We start from the raw sequence: 23713 nt of genomic DNA on the forward strand, positions 1-23713 counted from the left end.
GGGTGAGCACAGATGTACCAGTGCTCTAATCTAATTTGGTCCAAAATGGACCTAACAGCTAAAAACTTAACAATAATGATATACTAAATCTGACTAAGTACTAAACAAGAAACAGACTATATACAAAGGATGAGGGAGATACCTTTGTGACACAATAAGTGGAAGTGCTCCAACCATCACTGGCAGCAAAAAGGAACTGAGAGGGGTTGGGGACAGCTCCATCCTGTTATACTGGCATGTAAGGGTGCACTGTGATAGAGGGTGCTCAAGCCATCCCAATGGGGACCACTGAGGGAAAAAGTTCTGCAACAGCTGTGCATGAGGCATGCATGCATCTACAGTGGAATGGACACTTGCAATCATTCGAAGAAGAACATTATTTTCCCACAAAGAGCTCACTGAGAAAATAGCTCAATGGAATTTTACCAAACAAAAAGAAACTTCATCTTTTTGACGGAGAATAAGCATGAGAAGCTGCAGTCAAAGGACAATTAAAGCAAGTTATAAACACCTATAACTAGCAGCTTATAAAGGAATTGCCTGCTCAACTGTAACTATAATAATGCTAACACAACACTATAATCAGTGGAAGACCACATCTTAACGAAGAGATTGTCTCAGGGATTCCTCCTCTCCTGTTGGCAATTGTGCAGACCACCTGCCCTCCCATTCATGATCGAACAATTTTTCCCTACGGTAACTGAAATTCTTCAAGATGAGCTGTCCACACAGATTGCAGTCTTGGTGTGTATAGGCCCCATGTAGGCAAGATAAAAAAGGCACTCCAGAAAACATCTAGCCATTGCGTATCGAGTGGGAAAAATTTTTTTTCCAACCCCTGCAGGTGGCCAGCTGAAGCCCTGGAACATGAAATTTGATTACAATCATTAGTTTAATGCAGAGCTGCAAGTGTTATGAGCATGTTGAGGCAATGCAGGCAATCCCATTTTCCTTTGCCATGAAAGAGTGGGATGAACCACAGAGCGGGATCCATAAACCCACAGACCCCAAGGATAGAAGAGGCCACCCCAACCATCCAACCCAACCACCTACACAGCCTCCAGAGCCTCTCAGAAAAGCTGGAACAAATAATATTATTTGGAAAGATATTTGACCTTGTATATCAGTCTGGTCAAATGTTTACTTTTGTAGCAAGATGTCTTGAACTACAGCAGAACAACTCCTTCATGTGCCTGTCATCGAGTCAACATCCAGGGTGTCAAGTGCAGGATTCAGCCACTGGTCTGTGAGACCAAGTCAAGCAGGATGGGAACATAAAAATGCCCATACTGGGTCAGACCAATGATCCATCCAGCCCAGTATCCTGTCTTCCAACAGTGGCCAATGCCAAGTGCTTCAGAGGGAATGAACAGAACAGGTAATCATCAAGTGATTCATCCCTTGTCGCCCGCTCCCAGCTTCTGGCAAATGGGAAAGGTGTTTGGCCTCCTTACCAACAGATTCAGTAAATCCAAACACCAGAATGGTCTCGCCCATGCTGGGACTATCATGATGATGCAGATGGCATCTTGTCTCAGTTTCCTCACCACCCTGAATATAGGTGGAAAGGCACACATCAGACTGGGAGTCCATGGAATGATGAATGTTTAGTTTCTTTCAGAATAAAACCTCTGGCATTTTTTGTAGTAACATGTCAGAAACAGGTCCACTTGTGGAAACCTACATCTGAAAAAGATGCTGTGGAGGACTGGTCTTCAGGGACTATTCAGGATTCTTAGATAAGTATCTGATGAGTCAGTTCATGAAGGTATTCTGTAGCCCGAGAAGGTAAAGGACCACTAGTGTGACCTGACAACAGATGATGACAACGATGGCTCATGTTGATGTCAATGTATGTGACATATGTGCAAGATCAGACCAATTGGAAAACCGCAAACATGGTTACAAGATTGCAGGCTGTTGTATCCTTGTTTGGCGTTGTTCAGGTTTTTCACATAAGTTGTTAATGTGCCTTGCCTCAAAGCAGTTAAAGGCGACAAGACAAATCTGCTACCACCGTGCTTTGCCATGGGCTATTGCTTCCCAGTTGCTAGGGTCAACCTGACATGCTTTCAAGTTTGACTTCAGCATGTCTTTAATGTTTGTACTGGCCACCATGAGAATGGGTGCCTGGCTTTAGCTGACCATAATGTGACCTTGGGAAGCCTCAAGTCGGCCATATGTATAAGACGCCCACACCAATGCTACTGAGCTTTTACAAACATGATTTGAATGCCAGACAACTGACAACCATTAAGGATTTTCATATTGGTAATCTTGTTCCATCACTTGAGCCTGCAAACACACTGAAGACAGTGCATACAGAACTGATCAGATTTCCTAATGTGGCAGAGATATGTTGTCCATGTCTCACAACCACATAGAAGCACTGTAAGCATGACTGCCCAACAGACATTTAGCATAGTGCTTATTTTGATTCCCTATCATTCCACAGGATGTATGACGGAACTTCAAATGCAGAGGAGGCCTTAGCTATGTGATGAGTAATCTCACCATCAGTTATGGCATTCTGTGACAGCATACTCCCTAGGTAGCAAAACTTCTCCATGGATTTGAGGAGCGTTGTTGATCTTAATAATTGGGCAGACTTCTGCATCTCCAGGTACAGGTTGATACAGTAATTCAGTTTTTTTAAGGCTAACTGTGAAACCAAAATGATTGACTACACAAGTCACAATAAATTAAATGTCATCAATTGAGTGAGCAACCAGTGGACAGTCATCAACAAATAAAAGCTGCTCAATAAAGTAAATCTGCCACATTCATGTGAGCACATAAGTATTGCAGATTGAACAACTTCTCATCTGTACGCCACTGGATATATACCCCTAGGTCAATGTCATGAAATGCATCCAGAAATATAACTGAAAAAAAGATGGAAATAAAGAGTATAGGAGCCAGCGTGCAACTTTGTTTGGTGCCATGGTGACCAGAAAGGAGACACATCTCGCCGTTTTTCACCAATCTGGTCATCATCCCATCATGGAAGAAACAAATGACAGAAAACCTTTGCAGGGCATCCAAAGATGAACAAAAGTTTCCAGAGTCTGATTTACAGAACCAAAAGCTTTAGCTAAGTCAATGAACACCATATAAAGACCACACCTTTGCTCCTAGTACTTTTCCTGAAGCTGACATGCTGTGAAGATAACATCTATAGTGCCCCATGCAGACCAAAATCCACATTGAGATTCAAGGAGAATGGTTTCCACAAGATAAGTGGAAAGTCTATTCAATATGGCCCATGCAAGGATTTTCCCAGTCACAGAGAGTAGGGAAATGCCACAGTGATTATCACAGTTTCCCCTATCATCCTTATGTTTATAAAGGTGGACAATGTTGGCATTCTTGAAATCCCATGGCAATAACTCTTGCTCCCAGATAATGAGGAAGAGCCATGTAAGGTGCCCTGCAGTGTGGTAGAAACCTCTGTTGGAATGCCATCTGGTCTAAGTACTGTCTCTTATGACATCTGCTTGATTGCTGTTACAGTCTCATATAAAGGTGAGGGCTAATGAAAGTTCTTTTTTTAAAATGGGTGTTGTGGAAGACCTTTAATTGCTTCCTCAGAAGGGTGATTAGAAAGCGAACTGAAAGGTTCCACCCATCAGTCAACTATTTCTTTTTTGTCAGAGCTGAGTGTGCATTAGGGGTTATACTGCTGCATCTGGGGCCATACGCAGCACAGAGGCCAGCAAAAAAGCTTTTGCTGCTTTGTGGTCTGCTGCCAATATTAACTCCCCTGCTTTTCTTTCCTTCCACTGGGTTTTCATTTACCAAAGTCTGGTCTGAGCCATCTGTTTTGCTTGATGATATGCAGCCCTCCTACCTGCTGAAGCCTTGTCCGCTCTGTAGGCTCGATGGATAGCACACAGTGAGTTCTACAGCTGACATATTTTGGGAACATTCTCATCAAACCAGTCCTGATGTTTCCTCTTAAAGCCAAGAACTTTAGTAGCCATATTATATGTCATGTCCGAAAAATGCTTCCAAGCTGTCTCAACATCCAATGAGGCTTCTGTAACTCGGGGGGGGAGGGGGTGAGGAGCGAGGGGGGGAATTCTTCCATGAGTTTTGTTGTAATTCAGACTGTTTGTCACAGTTTTCATGCTTGAAATATTGATTTTCTTCACCGGCTTAAGCTGCTGTCTATGTTGCTTGAGAGCAATACAGACGGACATTTGACTTTTCACAGAGCTTTGGTCTGACAAGCAGTCAGGCCTCTCATGATGAAAATGAGCCTGACATCCCTGAGATTTCTTTGCCATCCACTATCAATCATCTGCCAGTGTTTTTAACAAAGGTATATACAGGTTGTCTTATATCAGCTGGACTGTTGAAACGTGTGTTGGTGATAACTAGGCTGTACACAGTGCATTTGGAAAGTAGTAGCAAGCCGTTTGAATTTGCATTACCAACTTTGTGACAACTTGCCCCACGATGCACAGTCACAACCAATCCTGGCTTTGAAAATCACCTAAAGTGATCAGCTTATCATTACATAAGACTGATCTGATAATGCTATCAAAGGGTTTGATGGAAGTCCTCCTTACCTTCATCTGGATGGATCATTCTGCACATGCGCTGATGACAGAAGCAAAAGAACCTTTAACAAGGCCAGTGTGGAGAAGCATAAGCCTGTCATAAGTGACTCAAGTTTGAAGGCAATTGAAGAGCGGATGGAAAACCCCTCATCAGAGCATCAGTGTTCATCCTCAGATTTGCCAGTTCAGTAGAAGGTGTAACCAGCACCCACTTCTTTTAGCTGTGACTAAACCTTGCCTCACAGAGTGCAGCAATGTCTACACCGTACCATGCCAATACTCTACCAAATATAGCAGTTCTACACTCTGGTCCATCACTTCTTTCAAGGAAACATTCCAAGTTGCAAAATTTATTTGGATCTTCTTTATATTTAGACCACAGAAAAAGCGGGATGACCATTCATGTGCAGCACTCAGACAGGTTTGGGTGAAGCAAGCTTTATTTTGGGGACCTTTCTCCACCCCATTCCCCATCGGACGAAAGCAGTGCTGTCCTTACATAGGACTGCTCTGACACCTACAAAGGATACAAACATGGCCTCTGCTCCAGCCTACTATGAATCACCATCACTCCAAGGCTGCCGCTGTGCAGATTCTAACTAAGGACTTCCAGTAGCACCCTCTGCCTGTCCCCTATCACCACAAATCTTGGATTCAGAGGCTGCAGAGCCAGTGTTGCAGTGCTGAATCATCTTCACTGTGACTGGATTATATTGGTAACATATACACCAACCACAAAGATGTATGGCTTCCTGGCAGAATGGAGAGAATTTGGATCCCCCTCACCTGTTCAACAGTGCATCACTGGGGCGCTGTCTGCAAGCACTTTTGTCAGAGCCTGAATGACGGGCAGAAAAGTCCCGCACGCAAGCCAAACAGCTCTGAGTTCCAGCACATTTATGAATAGTATAGCCTCCAGAGGGAACCATTTTCCTTGAATTCCCAAGTAGTCAAAATGCACTCCCTAGCATTGCATAGAAGTGTCCATCACTAGAGTCCTTGTGTGATGTATAAACCTTCCATCAAAAAGAAGAACAGGAGTACTTGTGGCACCTTAGAGACTAACAAATTTATTAGAGCATAAGCTTTCGTGGACTACAGCCCACTTCTTCGGATGCATATCAGAAGTGGGCTGTAGTCCACGAAAGCTTATGCTCTAATAAATTTGTTAGTCTCTAAGGTGCCACAAGTACTCCTGTTCTTCTTTTTGCGGATACAGACTAACACGGCTGTTACTCTGAAACCTTCCATCAGTTGCACAGGAGTTAAAGAATTGTTGTGGGCTGGCCCTGCTCCTCTGGACCTGTCATCAGGGGTGGAGTAAGGGTGTAAAAGCAGGAAGTTCCAGACAGTTGCTGGGCAGATCTGGGAGAAAGTGGACTGCAGTTCTACAGCTCCCGAGAGAGACTCCAGGAACACTTCAGGGAAACTACCCTCAAAGTCCCACTGATCCAACAGGGAGACAGCAGACTCCAGTATACTGGCTAGTAGGTTTGTCAAGCCCCAGTGCAAGCTGTTAAGTGGTCAGTACTGCTATCCTCAACCCATCCCAGAGACAGGGAATCCAGATTATATTGAAACACAGTTAAGACTTTTCTGCTCAGTTTAGTATCACTGAGATTCTTGTTTATACAGACTGAGGCACCCCGTGGGTTTTGCAGCACCCAGACAGCAGGAGGGGTCACCCCTGAGATAAAGGGAAGGGTTTTTTTAAGTTACACTCATGGGTGGCCTAAGCAAGATGGACTTGGACAAGCTACTGTCCAAGTGGCTGATAGAAAGAAGAATCAAATGAAGAACTTCAGCAAGAAAGTACTAATTCATGCACATTTGAAGGTAAATGGTTATTGTGTGAGATGATCAGATATCAAAGACTCTAAATGCGCTCCTCTCTCCCCAACAATCAAAGAAAGAGCCCCATGGGTGGTGACTGTGCCAGTCTGTTTTCTGTGAGAAGAAGCTATAAATATGGGTTGAGGGAAAGATCCTGCATTTCTGGACTGTTTGTACTCTTAGTGGGAAGGGTACTGAATCCAAAGCAAAGATCTCCGAAGACAATCTGGGAATAGTGAGGAGAGTTTGGGGAAACTGGCAATTTATTACATCTCTGCCACCATCTGGAATTATAGACTGTGACTCACCTGTACATATATTTTACCTGCTTTAACCTCTCAATAACATTTACTTTTCTTAGCTAATAAATCTATAGTTAGTTTACTACAGAATTGGTTACCAGTGTTGTCTTTGGTGTGAGATCTAGAATGCAACTCAACCTGGGTGAGTGACTGGTTTCTTGTGACTCGGAGTAACCTGGGATATTTGTTGATTTTTGGTATAAATGACCATTTATCACTAAGTCCAATTTGTCTGGGTAACAAGATAGACTAGAGCAGGGGTGGCCAACCTGTGGCTCTGGAGCCACATGCAGCTCTTCAGAAGTTAATATGCAGCTGCTTGTATAGGCACCAACTCCGAGACTGGAGCTACAGGCACCAACTTTCCAATGTGCTGGGGGGTGCTCACTACTCAACCCCTGGCTCTGCTGCAGGTCCTGCCCCCACTCCACCCCTTCCCGCCCCCTCCCCTGAGCCTGCCATGCCCTGCTCCTCCCCTCCCCCTTTCCTCCAGAGCCTCCTGCATGCCACAAAACAGCTGATCAGGAGGTGCGGTGAGGGAGGGTGAGGTGCTGATCGGCAGGGCTGCCAGTGGGCGGGAGGCACTAGGAGTGGGGGGAGTGGGAGCTGATGGGGGGCTGCTGACGTATTACTGTGGCTCTTTGGCAATGTACATTGGTAAATTCTTGCTCCTTCTCAGGCTCAGGTTGGCCACCCCTGGACTAGAGAGTCTAAGGGGACTGTCTGTGGCTACCTGGTAAGAGACTTATGATCCAGGAGTTCACATTTGGTACGGCTTAGTGAAATTCAATTATAGAACACACCACCAATTTGGGATGTCTGCTCTGGGGTAGGCACTCATGGTCATGAGCCACTCCAGACAGCATGACACATGTGTTTGTGGAATAGTTCACGCACATCCTACTGTTAGGGGAAAGGCCTAGGTGTTAAAACATTGCCCAGAGATGTTAGCGGAATGGGTCCACCTCATGGAAAATTATATGGCTACAGATGCCCTACAGACAGCATCCTGCAGCAATAAATTAAAAACCAGATGACCTGACCAAACAGAACCTGGCACGGTTAGTGGAGACACACCAGCTCAGCATGGGCCCCTAGAAAAAAAAAATTACAACCCCGGGCCCTGATAGGAAAATCCTGCAAGTCTTTAAAGATGAGAAAACTTTACAACCTGATCAAAGGGCACAAGTACAACTTGTGGAATTGTTCCCTACAACACTCTTGTCTGGTCCAGAAAAAGTCCCACTTGATCCCCCATCACATTGGAACAGAACTAGGACAAAAGGGGAGGGAAAACCATCACCTCTTACCCGGAAAATGTGGGATGTTGTCCATCAGGAACTTCAAGCAATGTTAGCTCTGGGAGACATAAAGGTGTCCTACAATGAGTGGAGGACCCCCACTATCCTCGTCCCTAAACCAGACAGGATGGTGCACTTCTGTATCAATTTCTGCAAAGTCAATGTGGTATCTAAATTGGATGCCTACCCGCTGCCCAGGGTGGATGAGTTGATGGAGCAGGTAGGGGTGGCTGAGTACATATCTGCCCTCAGTCTTACCACAGGATACTGGCAGATCCTCCTGATGCCAGACTCCAGAGAAAAAACAGTTTTTTTCTATACCATTCAGATTGTACCAGTACCATACCATGCTGTTCAGGCTGCACGGAGCAACTGCAACCATCAAGGTCTGGAAGGATAAAAACTTGCAACCCAATGGGCAATATGCCACAGCCTATCTGGATGACATTGTCATCTATAGCCAAAGTTGGGAGGAACACTTGGTGGCAGTACTTCAATCCTTCATGAATGCCGAACAGCCAATCTCATCAAATGCAAAATAGAAACTGTGAAACTACGTACTCTGGGTAAGTAGTAGGAGGCAGCCAGCTGGGACCCTAGTGGACAAGGTCCACACTTTGATGACCTGCCCTACTCCTTTGACAAAAAAACAAATGTGACGATTCCTGGGATTAGCCAAGTTCTACTGATGTTTTGTACCAGGATTTGCCACCACTGGATCCCTCTTGACGGAGTTCATAAAAGATGGACACCCCAGGAAAATTCAGTGGAAGGAAACATGTGACAGGGCCTTTAAGACACTCAGAGTGCCCATGCAGAGAACTGATCCTTTTTAATATAGATTTTTAAAGTAGTTCCTGTTACAAACTGGTGCCTCAGATACTGACTTGGGGAAAGTGCTTTCTGTGACACACTGTACCCCATGTAATACCCTGTACCCCCATATTCACAACTTGTATATGGTTAATGATCTATTTTGCACAAAGTATGCCTTGTGAAGTATCAAAAGTCATAATCTGCTGAACATCATGGTCTTATTTAAAGATGTGTATCAACATTGTATATGAAGTTATAAGATTTTGCTATATGTTTGTTACTGAAACATGTTGTAATTCTGGGGAATGCCCACAGAATCGCACCTCACTGTCAACAAAGGACTGACCACAGGTGTTAGAAAACTTATCTACTGAAGCAACCATTTGCCATCAGGGAGAACTGTAAACAAAAAAATTTGCATTTCATCCTCAGAACATCTCAAACATCATGTACGCAGAAGGTGTGCACAAGAAATGTACAATTCACCTGGAAGACACTTTGAATCTCACGTACACCACAGACTGATTTGTCTGCACCCCAGCAGGGGGTAATCCTCAAAGAGGAGGAGGAGGGTATAAAATAAGAGACAATGGCTTCCCCATGACCTCTCCTTCCCATCTCTACTCATGGGAGCAAGATCATTTGAACAACAAAGAACCATCATTGAACTGGGGTGGATGTTCCTAACTGGAATACTTTCCCATTAGCGTGGACTGCTGAAAGTTTTTGGGTGAGACACACCTTTTTGCTTTCAAATCATATTCAACTTGGCAAAGTTTAGGAATTAGATTGCAGTTTTATCCTTTTATTTTCTTTTGTAACCAATTTTGACTTTTAGGCTTATATTACTTAAAATTACTAAGTGATTCTTTCTCTACTTAAAAAACTTGTTTTAATGTTTTATCTAAACCAGTTTGTTTTTGGTTGAAGCATCTGGGGAATCTCTACTCACGTTAATCAAGGCTGTAACAATAATTTTCTTTGATAAAATGACAGACTAATTAATGAACTTGCTCTGTGCGGCAGTGTGCTGGATGGTGCAAGATGCACATTTCTGGGATGCAAGCTTGGGACCGAGGGACATGCGTGCATCCACCTGTGTCTATTCATGAATGGCTGGGCATATCATTCATGTATTCAGCTGGTGGCTGAGAGTGAACAGAGACTGGAGGGATTTGCTGTTCACTAGCAAAGCATTCTAAAAGACAACCTAGGCTAGAGAGCTAAAGGGGACACAGTAATACAACAGTTCAGGTTTCACCCTCGGGGATGACACAGTCTCTCAAAAGTTCAATAGGGAGGACTATCCAATACTATATATCAGTAGGAAGCTATTTTTCCAGACAGAAAACATACACAGTCATAGAAAAACAGGTTCTAGCTGTGAGACGGGCAATGGACTCCTTCCACTACTACTTATTGAGAAATCCCTTTTAATTACTGACCATGCAACACTCCAATGGTTGAAAGCAATGAAGGAGACAACCTTCAAATAATTCATGGTGTCTGTCACTACAACCCTACAAGTTCCAGGTGTATGACCCAGCCAAACCCATCAGTATACAGAATTTTCTTCTCCTGCAAGAGGGGACACACCCCTGCATGACTCTGTTACCCCGATCCTGATGGGGAGGGTGCATGATGGGTTGTATAAACCCCACGGCGGTGACAAAAGAGTTAAAGAGCTGCTGTGGACAGGGCTGGCTCTGCCCCTCCAGCTCTGTCAATCATGCCAGGGGTGGAGCAAGACAGGAAGTTCCAGACAGTTGCTGGGCAGTTCTGAGAGAGAGAGAATATAGCAGCTCTGTGATTTCCAAGAGGAACTTCTGGAAAGCTTCAGAGAAACTGCCCTCAAAAAAGTCACACACTGATCCTACAATGAGACAGTAGCGTCTGGTACACTGGCTGGGTAGGGTTGGTTCAACAAACTCCAATGCAAGCTGTTACGTGGTCAGTACCACTATCCTCAATATCTTCCGTGATTAGGGAATCTGAGACTATACTGAAAGGACTTGGTGACAGGAAGCCAGAAGCCCCTCCCCTTCCAATAATTTAGTATAACTGAGACTCCTGTTTATGCAGATGCAGGCACCCTATGGGTTTTGCAGGGCCAGCCACCAGGAAGCGCCTGTCAAAAACCTGAGAACTGAGACATCTTGTCAATAGTGATACTGAGAAGGGCACTTCGCTGCATGCCAATTAAATGAGGAATAGGACTTCTTGAGGAATTGTGATTAAGGGGTCCATGCTGTACCTGTTGGTCAAATACAATGATTTCAGCTGTTCTTGCAAAGGTCAAAGGTGAAGTCTGACATGTTGCATGACATAAGTGCATGTCACTATATGCATCATGACTCGGAGGTAAGTCCTTACTAATGTGGTGGGATGAGCCTGGAATAGCCTAATGAAGCCCATCATAGTCAGGAACCTCTGTTGAGGTAGGTATGCTTTCGCTGACTTGTAATCTAATATAGTTCCAATTAACTGTATACTCGGAGTTTGAGTCGATGTAAATTTTTCTTTGCTGACTCTGAGACCCAGTGTGGCAAAGATGCTTTTGTGTCTTTTGAGGGGAGTTAGACATTTGCAGTCAGGATTTTATCCATACCACCCTGTCATCAACACCGAGATGCACCTGGATCCCTGGCCTCCTCAGGTGGGCACCCACCACTGCCAACATTTTGGTAAACACTCACAGGGCCATAAATAGTCACCACTTGTGTGGAATAGTAAAGCTATGGTTGATAGAGGTAGTGAGGCAGAGGACATATAGGTAGGCAGCAGGAGGGGGCAGGTTCCCTCTGACTGCCAAATTTATCCCTCAAGGATTCCCCCCTCAACTCTGCCAGACTCCTACTGTTCCATCCATGGGGGTGAATGGGTACGTTCCAGGGAGGAAGTTCTGCTCTGTCCTTCTGAAAGAGAAGGAAGAAAATGAAAGCACCTCTTCCAGCAGACAGGCAGTTCTGTCAGGTACACTTTGTCATGGCACCAGTACCAGGGGTGATTTGGTAATGACCTCCTGTAGCTGCTCTGGTATTGGCCCCACTGAAAGGTGTCTGGACATCCTGAAATGCAGAGATGCCAATGTACAGAGCCCTCAAATTACCTAGGGCAAGATCTCATATCAGTACAGATGAGCTTTTCGGTTCTAAAGTGCTAGTTCTTGGCAAGGAGGTACTCAATATCAGAGCTCCCAGTACCACAGGGATGGTGACAATAGCAACAGTGCTTAGCTGTTGGCACCAGAAGAGGAGCGGTCCTTGGTGTAAGAAGAGACTGTCAGTGATAGTTTGGTTTTTGGTGCAGGTGTACCAGGGCAGGATTCTACTTTCAGGCTTTTTGAAGCATGAGCCTTGGGGAATCTTTCTGTCCCTTGTGACGAGAGAGGGAACAGTGCCTGTCCTGGTCCCTGGAGCAGTGTTCCTTGCAGCCCCTTTTTAAAGAGGTCAGCAAGATGGCTGATTGGGCTTGTTAGAAGTTACCCCAGAGTTTGGGTGGTATCTCAGCTCACCAAGGCACTCAATGTGTGGGATGGGTCCAGTACCTGGAGCTTCTCAGAGGATCTGTAAGGGTCTGATTAGGCATGCATGGACCTCTTTAGGAGAAACAGTTTCAAGTTTTTCTACCTTTCTTTTTGCGCTCTTCTGGAGAAGCACTTGCAAATCAAATACTGCTCTGGGGCATGGCCCTCTCCTAGGCATAGGGTATGGCTATCACTCACTGGCATCATTGTGTTGGAAGAGGGACAAATCTCAAACCCCAGCTATTTAGTGTAGGCCATTTTTAAGTTCTTGTAGAGGACCAGCCCTTGTACAGGGGGCACATATAGGAATAAGGAAAACCTATGACTACTCTAAGTTTAGAAGTTTGGGGTTGTTTTATATGCCAACAGGCAATGAAAATTTACCTTACTAAGATTAAGCTATTAACAATAACTAATCCTAACTATAGAACTGCATCAGCTAAGGCCTGGTCTACACTTACAAATTAGATTGACCTAGCTACATTGCTCAAGGCTGTGAAAAATTTCACGCCCTGAGCATCATAGTTAGGTCAACCTAACCCCCCATGTAGTTGTGGCTAGGCTGAAAGTAAGCAATTTTTCAGTAACAGTGTGCTGTGACACTTCTGTATTTTTAGGTCTCATTTTGTAAGCAAGTAGTTTAAGTGAGGTGAAACACTGGGTACACAAATCAGACTCCTGAAAGGGGTACAGTAATCTGGAAAGTTTGAGAGCCACTGCCCCAACTCATTCAGAGCAAAGGATGTGAACGCTACAGAGTTCCATTTTGCAGACAGGGGTGGTAAAAAGGAAATGAGTGTGGGTTGCAGCCTCCCCATTCCTCATATATTTGTCTATGGGAAACAAGAGTGTAGCCAGGGCACAGTCATAGCCCCAATAGACACTGCTATTCAAAAGAACCTCATCTTGTGCATCACTCAAAGAAAAACAAATGAAATACTTGCCCTCTTTCACAATGCATGACATCCCTATGACAGATAGCAATTGTTTACTTGGAAAAATTATATTAGGAAACTGTTTGTATACATTGCTGCTTTTAGTGAGATAAGTGTTTTGATGTTTTTCAAATAGTTAATCATACTGTCTAGTTTTGTCCCTTTCTCCTCTTCCTCCCATCTATCTTCCTTCTCTGTACTCAAAATAAAGGTAAGCCAACAACATGTTACCATCTAGTTCTTTGCAGACAACCAGCAAATGCTTTAATAATCAGTTTCAGGATCTCTGCTCTAATCAAAAGTTTTCTATAAACATCTGTGAAATGTCAGCAGTTCTTAAATGACAGTTGGCCATATTCTGTCCTTAATTACATATCTGAAGCCAGTAGGTGACAGTTACATAGATGTAGCTGAGAATAGAATCTAGCTAGGTAATGCTAGCAGGAACTGCCATAATTAGGCTACTGGAAACTGTCTCAGTTATTTCTAGGTTGCCCATCATCATAGTTTCAAACGGTCAACTATACTGGTAGTTCAGAACCACTCTGACAGCAGTAGTCTTAGGCACAGCAAAGAAACTTCTACTCCAAAAATGTGCAAAAATACTAGCAAATACTGGATTGGATGAGTCCTATGAACATTACAGACAGATTGATAGTCATAAAATGTAGTTGTAAAGGTGAACCACCACCACATGGGTGTGTTTCTAGTGGGGTCCCACAGAAATCAGTTCTTGGACCTACACTATTTAACATTTTTATCAATAACCTGAAAGAAAACAAATTATTGCTAAAGTTTGCAGATGACACCAAGATTGGGGGACTGGTAAATAGTAAAGGATGACAGGCCAATACTACAAGCAATCTGGATTGCTTGGTAAGCTGGCGTAAGGAAACAACATACTTTTCAATATGTCCAAACGTAAGGCCGTACTTCTAAAACAAAGAATGTAGGCCATACTTACAAGATGGAGGGGACTAATCAGAGAAATAGGGACATTGAAAAGATTTGGGAGTCATAGTGGATAATCAGCTGAACACAAGCTCCCAGTGCAATACTCTGACCAAAAGGGCGAATATATCTTCAAATGCATAAACAGGAGAATATCATGCCAGAGTGAAAAGGTTATATTATCTCTGTATGTAGCACTGGTGCAACCACTACTAGGATACTGTGTCCAGTTCTGGTTTTCACAATTCAAAAAGGATGTGGATACCTTGGAGAAGATTCAGACATGAGCCACAAGAATGAATAGAAGGTTGGAAAAAATGTGCCTTATAGTGAGACTCAAGGGGGTCCACCTATGTAGCTTAAAGAGAAGATTAATGGGTGATTAACGGGTAGTCTGTAAGAACCTACGGAACAGCAATTTGATAATAGAAGGTGTCACAGCCTTACTAGAGCTCCCACAGCTGGACACTAACCAGGCAACTGTGGTTTGGGTCCCACCACATTGTCCCATGTGTTCTTAAGCTTTACATCATCTGAGTAGGCTGTAGCACTGTCTCTTTCCTTGGTCTCTCTAGCACACTTCCTGGGCACAGGCTCTGTCTGTTTTCCATCATGGAAACTGAATCCTGTGGCCCAGCTGCCCTAGGCACCCAGGTCCAGTGCTGTGTCCCCCCCAGCAGCTTAAGCACATCCCCTCTGGAGCTCCAACCTTGTAGGCACTGGGGGTTTACAGTTAGCCTCTTCAGAGACATGTGATTGTGGAAGCAAACAGGCTTTGCAAAGGGCTCTAAAAACCAATCACTCTACTTTAGCTAGCATACAAATACACACACCTAGACAATTTCCTATGGTTACACTAAAGCAGTTTTACTAAGGAAATTTATATAATGGATTTATTGTGGTCTTTCAGTTGTGTATGTGAGCATGGGTTACACATGCATTTGGCATGATGGTTGCAAAAGATTATTAAATAATTAAGATCACTATTAGATGAAGACCAGCCAATCAGCTTCATTACTAACGGTCAAACAGCACTGCTTTTACATGGCATGAGAAGTTTTTAAACCAGAATGAAAACTTACATTTTAAAGTTACATGTTTAATATTTAATTTTCTAGCATGGAGAAGATTTATCCTTTTTACATTACCTCCACTGTACATTTCCCAAAAAGGAATCATCTGACAGTCATATTTAATTTGGTCTCTTCACACATTAAAGGATTTCATTTAAACCAACTAAATACGTCTGCACTTCTTTGTGCAGAGGGCAGAGGAGTGGGAAGCAGGAAATACAACCTTAGCTCTTAATCCATGAGCCCCAGTAATTACACTTATGTGAGAGTATTTTTCAAAAATAAAATAATGGACACCTGTACTCCAGTCTGTCCAAGCAGTGTTTTTTTTAATTCGGAATATTTTATATTCAGCAGTTGCTAAATACATTACAGTATATACTGTATTGTATATATACATACCATACAAAATAATTTGTAACTCTTCTCAAGGGGTCATTATACTCATCCTGCCATTTCACTTCAGAAATGACAAACTATCTGGCTGTATCCCTGCAAAAGGAGTTTTATCTGTTAATTAATAGTATGATTATACAGAAATGATTTTAACGTATTTACATCATTAGCCTTTGTGTAAAGCCGATCTTTTAAGCCTCAGGAATAAGGCTAGTTCTGTTTCAGCATATAGGCTCCCACAACAAAATATAAAATTCAAAACTAAACAACATTGTTAAAACAAATATTAGAAGAAATGAGTTGAAAGATTATGTTTCATCCATAAAAATCTTAGTTCAACTGGAAAAATTTCAAGAATAGCTTTAGAAAAGAAAAGTTTGGTACAAAGGAAGAAAATATGATTAAACAAAGAGAATGGGAAAATAAAAATAAGGGAGGAGGATAGTGTAATGGAAGGTCAGGTGCACTAAAAAGTAACTAAGTGGATCTCAGGGTAAAGTATTGTTTGGTACTCACCAAAGGCCAAAAAAGCACCCCAAGGACGAAAGGGGTGATTTTGAGAGAATAGTTGTGTGGTAATTTTAGGTGGTTTGTATGAAGCAGATCAAGAATGCTGGAAGAGAAAAGAGTAACATGAAACTCCAAATGTGTAACACAAAAAAAAAAAAAAACCACACACAAGAAAACACCAAATTAAAACCCCCAAAAGTAAAACATGAGAATATCTACTGTGAAGTCTATCATTTAAATTGATTGCTATATATGCTGGTTTATATAATGTAGTACTAATCAAAAATATCAAACTGACATAATTAGCACAAGAGAGCAATAAAACAAACCAAATTAATTCTAAAACTAAGTATTAAAGAAGAAAGTCTTCAAATGTGATTTAAAACGATCACACAAATATTACAGGTAATGCTGGGTAAAAAGTTACATCAAGCTAGTTCAGGGCCCAATCTCAATTCTTATTCAGGCAAGATACACAGTGACATTATACTAATAAATACAGATTCAGGTTCAAAGGTGCTGTACTTAGAAAGTGCAAGTAGAAAAACTAAGCCTAATGAAGGATATATAATATTAGAAAGATTACAGATCTGAACAAAATCCTGCCCAAAATAATAAAATGACTAATAAAAAAAGGAAAGACAAATCCAAGTTGGAGATCTGGTTAATATGTTTTCTTGCCACCTTAAACTGAGTAAATATTAATTTGCTATTGTGATCTAAAGTATCTTTCAAATATTGTATACCACACACTCAATGCCACAAAATTTGTGTTGAGCACTTTAAGATATTAAATTTCAATGTTTATAAAAATAAATTTAGCAAATGGAGCAAATTTATTCTAAATTACAGAACAAAGTAGCAGAATCACCACCAATTTATAAGGCAAACAAAGAGATCCCACTGGAGAAATTTGTTGTAGATTGAGAGGACAAAGAGACTGATTTCATTTGGTAACCGATGCTTTCAGCACCTAAAAATACTTCTCTATCTTAAAAGTTACAATCAATTAACACTGATGATACCTATGGCTTTGAGAACCAAAGCTAGTAAAAACATAACTCATCTCAAAGCCAAAGCAACTCTCAAAGAACCAACATCAGTCATTATGAAAAATCAGTTCTTAGAGCACGTACTTGCAGTTAAATGATTATAAATTATGTAAAAGGTTTGGGGTTTTTTACAGTTTAATATGAAGACAATATGTAAAATTAGAGAAAAAAATGACACATTCCACATACAATAAACTCTAGGGTTCTACCTACTTAGACTGTAAACCCTGCAAGACCGAGACCACTCTACTTTCTGTGTTTGCAGATCACCCAGCACAATGGGACCAGTGACTAATTAACCACCTGTTCTCATTTCCTCTTTAATCTTTTGACTTCTCCCCTTGTGTCCACTGGCTGCAGTCTTGTGGGGAGAAGGAGAGGTGTAACTTCTAGAAACTCTTTATACTTCACCACCTTTCCTTAGAGGTTATGGGTCTCCTCCCCTCAGGGAGGTCTATACAAAATTACTCATACAGCCATAATCTTAACAAAAACAGATTTACTAAAAACAAAGAGAAAATGGAATGACAAGAAAAGAAACAGTTTGCTTAATAAATCTAGACTTATACTTCTCATAAGCTAAACTAGATAAAGCATTCTTCTTAACTGAGTTGCAGAGACAAAAAAGAAATGTGACTAGATAACATCCCTTGCAAGCAATCCCCTTGGACTACTCTTTTGTCAGCCTGTCAGCATCACTTAGTGTCCAGAGAGCAACTCTCTTGCTGTGTCCTATACCCAATTTTCAAGTCCCTGTGACTGGGACAGCTCACATGTTCAGACATACAATTCCTGGCCACCCATGCATGCCTTATGTGATATAATCCATTAACAAATCAGGATGAGGTTTGATTAAAATTTACATGCAGGATCTTTTCCTGTTTAGGAGAAAAGCCACATGATTAGTGCCTCCTAATAACCTCTGGGAGTTTCCACCGCCTTTCAGTCTCTGAGGCTGGTATGTCAAAAGACCTAGTGATTTCCATTTGTTTTGATTAAGTATGGTGAGCAACTTTTGATCTGTACCATTGTTCTTTTCTATAGGTGTTATCTCACACACTCAATCTGAATACTCGGTCTCCATCTCTGCTGAACAGAGATAAATGAATTTTTAAAAGGGTCACTTCAAAGTTTATTAATTTACCTTACCGTAAAATGTAAATTGACAATCCTTAGATCCTCTTGTCAAAGGCACCACTCCCAATTACGGCCTTTGCACTATGACAATATAAATATGCATTACTATTGACTGAACATTAAAGATCCCATAGTACTTTTTAATTAGACAAGAGGTTAAGGCACATCTATACTACATGTGGAAGCTTCTTCACTGGAGGTTTTCAAAAGGAGGCTGGATAGTCATCTGTCTTGGATGACTTAGACACAACAAATCCTGCATCTGGAGCCCCACCAGGTGGGGTTGACAGCCAGAGCCGGACAACGGAACTGCAGCTGCCAGCCCCGCCAGGTGGCAGCCCAGGGGCTGACAGTTGGAACACTCAATGCAGTGTCCACACTGACACTGCATCGACCTAACTACACCAACCTAAGCACTATACCTCTTGTGGAGGTGGAGTTAAGTTGATGTGGTCGGTGATTTACATCGGCGGGAGTAACATTGTAGTGTAGACACTTACAGAATTAGGTCAATGTAAGGTGCCTTACGTCGAGATAATTCTGTAGTGTAGATCAGGCCTAAGTCTTGATTTCCTTGACCAAATTTTTCTATCCCTCCTCCTACATTGAATGCAGTATGTTGTACTTTGGCTTATAATGTGACTAGAACCCTCTGCTCCAGAGGAAGCTGCAGTACTTCAAGTCTGTGCACTTGAAGCAACTATCACTGTGGTATCTAAGAACCAAAAACCAAATGAAGCAAGTCCCAGGAACAGGAATAGAAAAGCAACAGCCATATCAGCAGTAGCATACCTTCATGGTCTCCTGGAAGCAAATGATATTGTCAGATTCTGACTTGTTAAATTTCAGCAGCGGACTCTATTTTCTGTTCACTGATTGGCTATTTGCTATTACCTCCTCCTATCCCATAACTCCTAGCCCTCTTCTCTCTGCCTACCAAGCTCTTCACTAATCTTCCCCCCACTAAAATATAAATAATTTTAATTGAAGGTCCAATACAAAATGCAGATTGTAGAGCATTTTTGGAATCTGAGAAAATAAGGCACCTTATAAATTAAAATGATTGGAAAAAAGGGTCGCTTTTACCTCTCAAAATTTCACATATGATTTGCCTAGGTTAATCCCCCAACTTTTATGATTTTTAAATGTTTACTCTCTTTCTCCTTACCACCTAACTTGGTAACAATAGGAAAAAATTCTCTGAGATGCTTCTAACACGGTCCCGTTCTGCTCTTATTGACTTTAACGGCATAGCACTGGACCCTATCTCACTTTTACATCTACACAAATTTCTATTGTCCAACTGCAGTTAATTAAAACTGGTATATCCACCCTTGGGTCAGACTGACTCAAGGTGTCCCAGAAAGAGAGGTGTTTCCACCAGGAGGACAGAAGGTAATGTTGTTGCTGCTCTCTGAAGGCTTTCATAGGGTCCAGGGGAGCAGCTTTAAGTTCTTTCAGGGGCTTCCCAGGAGTGCCATTCAGAGAGGCTGCTCAGGTGATATGCTGAACCAGTGCATCTCCTGACTGGCCTGGCCACTTTTAGGACTGTACTGGACCTCTGCACCCCCCACAGCAGCCATAATCTTGCCTTGCCCAGTGAACTTTCCACATTGAGGGCACTGCAGAAGCTCTTGTAGCCCTGGACAGAATCTGGCCCTTCTTAAAAGGATTAAGAGTATGTTAAGTCAATCATACATGATCAAATGCAAATATACTGAATGAATTTCTAGTGGGATAGACTGGTTTCCATGTGTGTACACCAAAACAACAAACTTATGCCAAACATTCACCTCAAGACGTTTCCACCCCCTTTTTCACTAATGTTTTCGCAAAAGAAGTGTGAAGAAATTGATATATTATGTTTAAAATACATATTTTGATCAATTTAAATTTCATCACAATATATTTAAAAAAAACAAAATGTGCTTCTCTGCAGTTGGCGAGTATAAAAACATCCTTAACAAAAATGAAATATGGTCAGATCTTGTAGTCTTTGAGTTGTGCAAGACTACACTGAAGATAAGGGAAGTTCTAATTGAGTAAAATCTCATAATCAGATCCTTCATCTGATTATTTGGGGCTCAAGTTTGCCACACTTACATCGACTAGTACCTTATTCCATGAGTAGATACACATATTTCAATTCGACTTTGAATGGAGAAAGGTACTTGATGTGAGTAAGAGTGGCAGATTTCAGCCTTATTATTTGATAACAATTCTCTAACAATTGTTCCCAAGATTCTGCTGGTTCCTAGAGATATAGTATTTAATAGAGATTGTCTCATGGACACCTCCCTTCCTATTGGGAATCATGCAAACCATCTCCTCTTCCAATGGTAATCACGTAACCTCCTTACGGCAGCTACAGCAGTTTCTTACATGGAAAAGTAATAGGAGGAAAGTATGTTTATAACTTTAGTGATAAGTGTTGACTCATTTTTGGTAAAAGTTGAACCATCTCATTGCTTTTGTTTTTTATTATATCTCCCTGTCCCATCTATTCTGTTTTTACCAGGTGGAAACAAAGTCGAGATTCAGCACTACGTGATCAGCCAGCTCTCTGCAGACCAGTAGAAAAACACCATATCAGTTATTCCCATTTCTTCCTGTCATAAACTATTGTGTAGCATTGCTGGGCACTGTGAAACAACTACTGCATTTCACTTCAGAAATGCCTGTACTTAAATTCTGGCAAAGTGATTCATTTCTCTGGATGGATGGATATATTTAGTTCAACCTTGCAAAATAGTCATGAAATTTTATTAGCTAGAGCATAAAATCTACTTGCCCTCCTCTACCATGATGAAAAAATAAAATGATAATTTATTCTCCCTCATGAAAATACAATTATTCACCTCAAGCAAGCAGAATTTTGCAAGGCCAGTTTAGAAGTGCCCAATACATACAGGTCTCCAAGAGTGATGTTCACCCACTATGGTTAGTTCCATTAACATCAACAAAACTATATACATAAGTAATGTTCACACATCTAACTAAATGTTGCAGAACCAGGGCTATAGTTTATATATAATATTTTGCACAAGGTTTGAGAATAAATTCAAATTCTGTGGAATGATGTAATTAGGATCCAACTCACAAGAGACCTGTATGCTTTAATTGTAGCTTCAGGCAGTTGGAAAAAAACATAATGCCCAAAAATTATGACCCAGTTCTTCAAAAGAGCGTATGCCAAAAATGGACACAACCATTGACTCACATGAGCAAGAAATAGGTTTTGTGGTCTGTGTATATGCATACAAAAACGCGCAACCAATTATGAAGATTCGGCCCATTTCACCTGTACATTTATCTTACTGGCACCAGTTATATCGGTGTTTACTTGAATCTTTCCAAATATATTTCCATCTCCCTGTTACAAATTACTTTGCACTATATTTACTTTAAAAGAAGGGAAAAAAAACTACCCAAGATACTTCAAACAACATTTGTGCTGAGAAATTCTCTCTGATTTAGGCTAGTCCTTATCATAGATGTCAGAGATAGAAAAGACCTATTAAGTCATCCTAATACAGAACTATTCCCTAGAGTGTATTCAATTGTGATTCATCCCATTGCCTCTTGTTTCTGGATGTAATAAAAGGGTTGTAAGTACAAGCTGCAAATGTGCAATATAGCATACAATACACATTTTGGAATTATTGGACCAAAATGTTAAGCAGTGCAGTACCACAACCAAAACGCAACATAAAATGGAGCAAAATCCTGTATATTTTTTACTTTTAATCTCTATTGTATCTTTTCCCATTTTATCTTTCTTGAAAAAGAATTTACAGATTAAATGTTAGATTTATTTGCAACATATAGCTTTATATTTGGTACTCCAGAGTTACACCTCAGGATCATGTTTGTTTTCCCCTGACCTCAATTCTTATTTAAATTTTATATGTGGATTACCACAGTCTAAAGTGTAATAAATAATAATAGTGTAATAATGTCTATTTAACTTATATTTCATGTGTTTAAGTTTTGGTTTCTGACCTCATATGTAATTTAATGTTTTATATATGCACACACACACAAGTGTAGCACCTAGCACATATTTGAAGTTATATCAATAACAATAAGTAACTTGTCCACATCTACAGATAAAAATATTCCGGTATTTGTAAGGAGAAATCAGTGTATACAGCAATGTACAATAGGTGTTTCTAGAAAACGTCAGGTTCATAATTTTTCTACAGCAAATAACTGTACATTTTAACATTTGTCAAAGTTTCTTCTTTAGAAACTCTGCCCAGAATATGCTGCTCTTATACTCTAATGGTGAGATTTTTCAATGTGCTTAAGGAAGTTAGGCGCTCAACTCTTACTGAAAGTCAATGGGACTCTAGCACCTTATTCTCAAATGCTTTTGAAATTCTCATCTAAAGTTATATTAGTAGTACATATTTTAATCTTTAGCTACATACAAAGTGAAGGCACTCATATACATTTCTTCCTTCTCCCTCTATTGAGTTAAACTAAATAAATAACTATATTTGTCAAAAAAAGCACAGAACACAATAAACCATAGTAACGGACAATTAATGCCCATCTGTAAAAAAATATAGTATGGAGCTATAGTATGAGAGGGTAACCAAGAACAGGATTTACATTTCTGTGCTTTGCAATATCTGAGTCCTAATATAACTTCAGTTATCACTAAATGTACTTAGGATTACCTAAATAAAGCCAATAAGAACTTTCATAAGCATAAGATAAACTTCCTCCATATTCAATGGTTAGCAATATTCACTAGGTCCACAATTTTACTCTTACAGGCGGTAAACAGAATAAACACAAGTTACATTTTATTCTGCTTTATCATCACCAATTTCATTTGATGTAAAATGGCAAAACTGCACATTTGAAAAACAAACATTAAGAAGCTATTGTGCTGTTATATCATTTTGTGTTTTTTATTTCCTCATTGTTTATTGCTAGGGACATTAGATTATGTCATCACAAAAACCTGTAACTTAAAGTGAAACATAATATAGCAGGGAAAAATGAATACAAGAAACAATGCGACTCTGCTTCCATGAACATATTACTAGTGATGAAAAAAAATGGGAAGAAAAATGCAGAAGATATATAAGAAGATCTATTTCCATATATTTAATAAGTTGCCCATGAGGCATCATTAGGTGTTTAAATAATAAAGCTTAGATAAAAGGTTAGAAATGATAGTTAAACATTTTTTGAGTTCATACTGCTGGCCCTATTTATTTTTGTACCCATTTTGTTTCTCTCTATTGGTTCTCAGCTGTAATTATATTATCCCCAGTCATGCTGAGACATTACATTTTTGGG

The 23713-nt window shown here is 40.9% G+C and overlaps 1 protein-coding gene across 4 annotated transcripts in view; it reads right to left on the reverse strand.

Moving 5' to 3' along the window:
* The window catches only part of CTBP1 (C-terminal binding protein 1), a 417525-nt gene that overhangs the window by 338910 nt on the left and 54902 nt on the right, over window positions 1-23713 (reverse strand). For 3 of the 4 annotated variants that reach the window (XM_054029794.1, XM_054029801.1, XM_054029797.1), the window contains one exon: window positions 16215-16311. The gene's annotated coding sequence lies outside the window, so the exon portion shown is untranslated. Of the gene's footprint in view, window positions 1-16214; window positions 16312-18409; window positions 18479-23713 lie in introns of all 4 variants that reach the window. The other variant, XM_054029795.1, reaches the window with a different exon arrangement.

The sequence above is a fragment of the Malaclemys terrapin genome, chromosome 5 (genome assembly GCF_027887155.1).
Source record: "Malaclemys terrapin pileata isolate rMalTer1 chromosome 5, rMalTer1.hap1, whole genome shotgun sequence".
Taxonomy (NCBI): domain Eukaryota; kingdom Metazoa; phylum Chordata; order Testudines; family Emydidae; genus Malaclemys; species Malaclemys terrapin.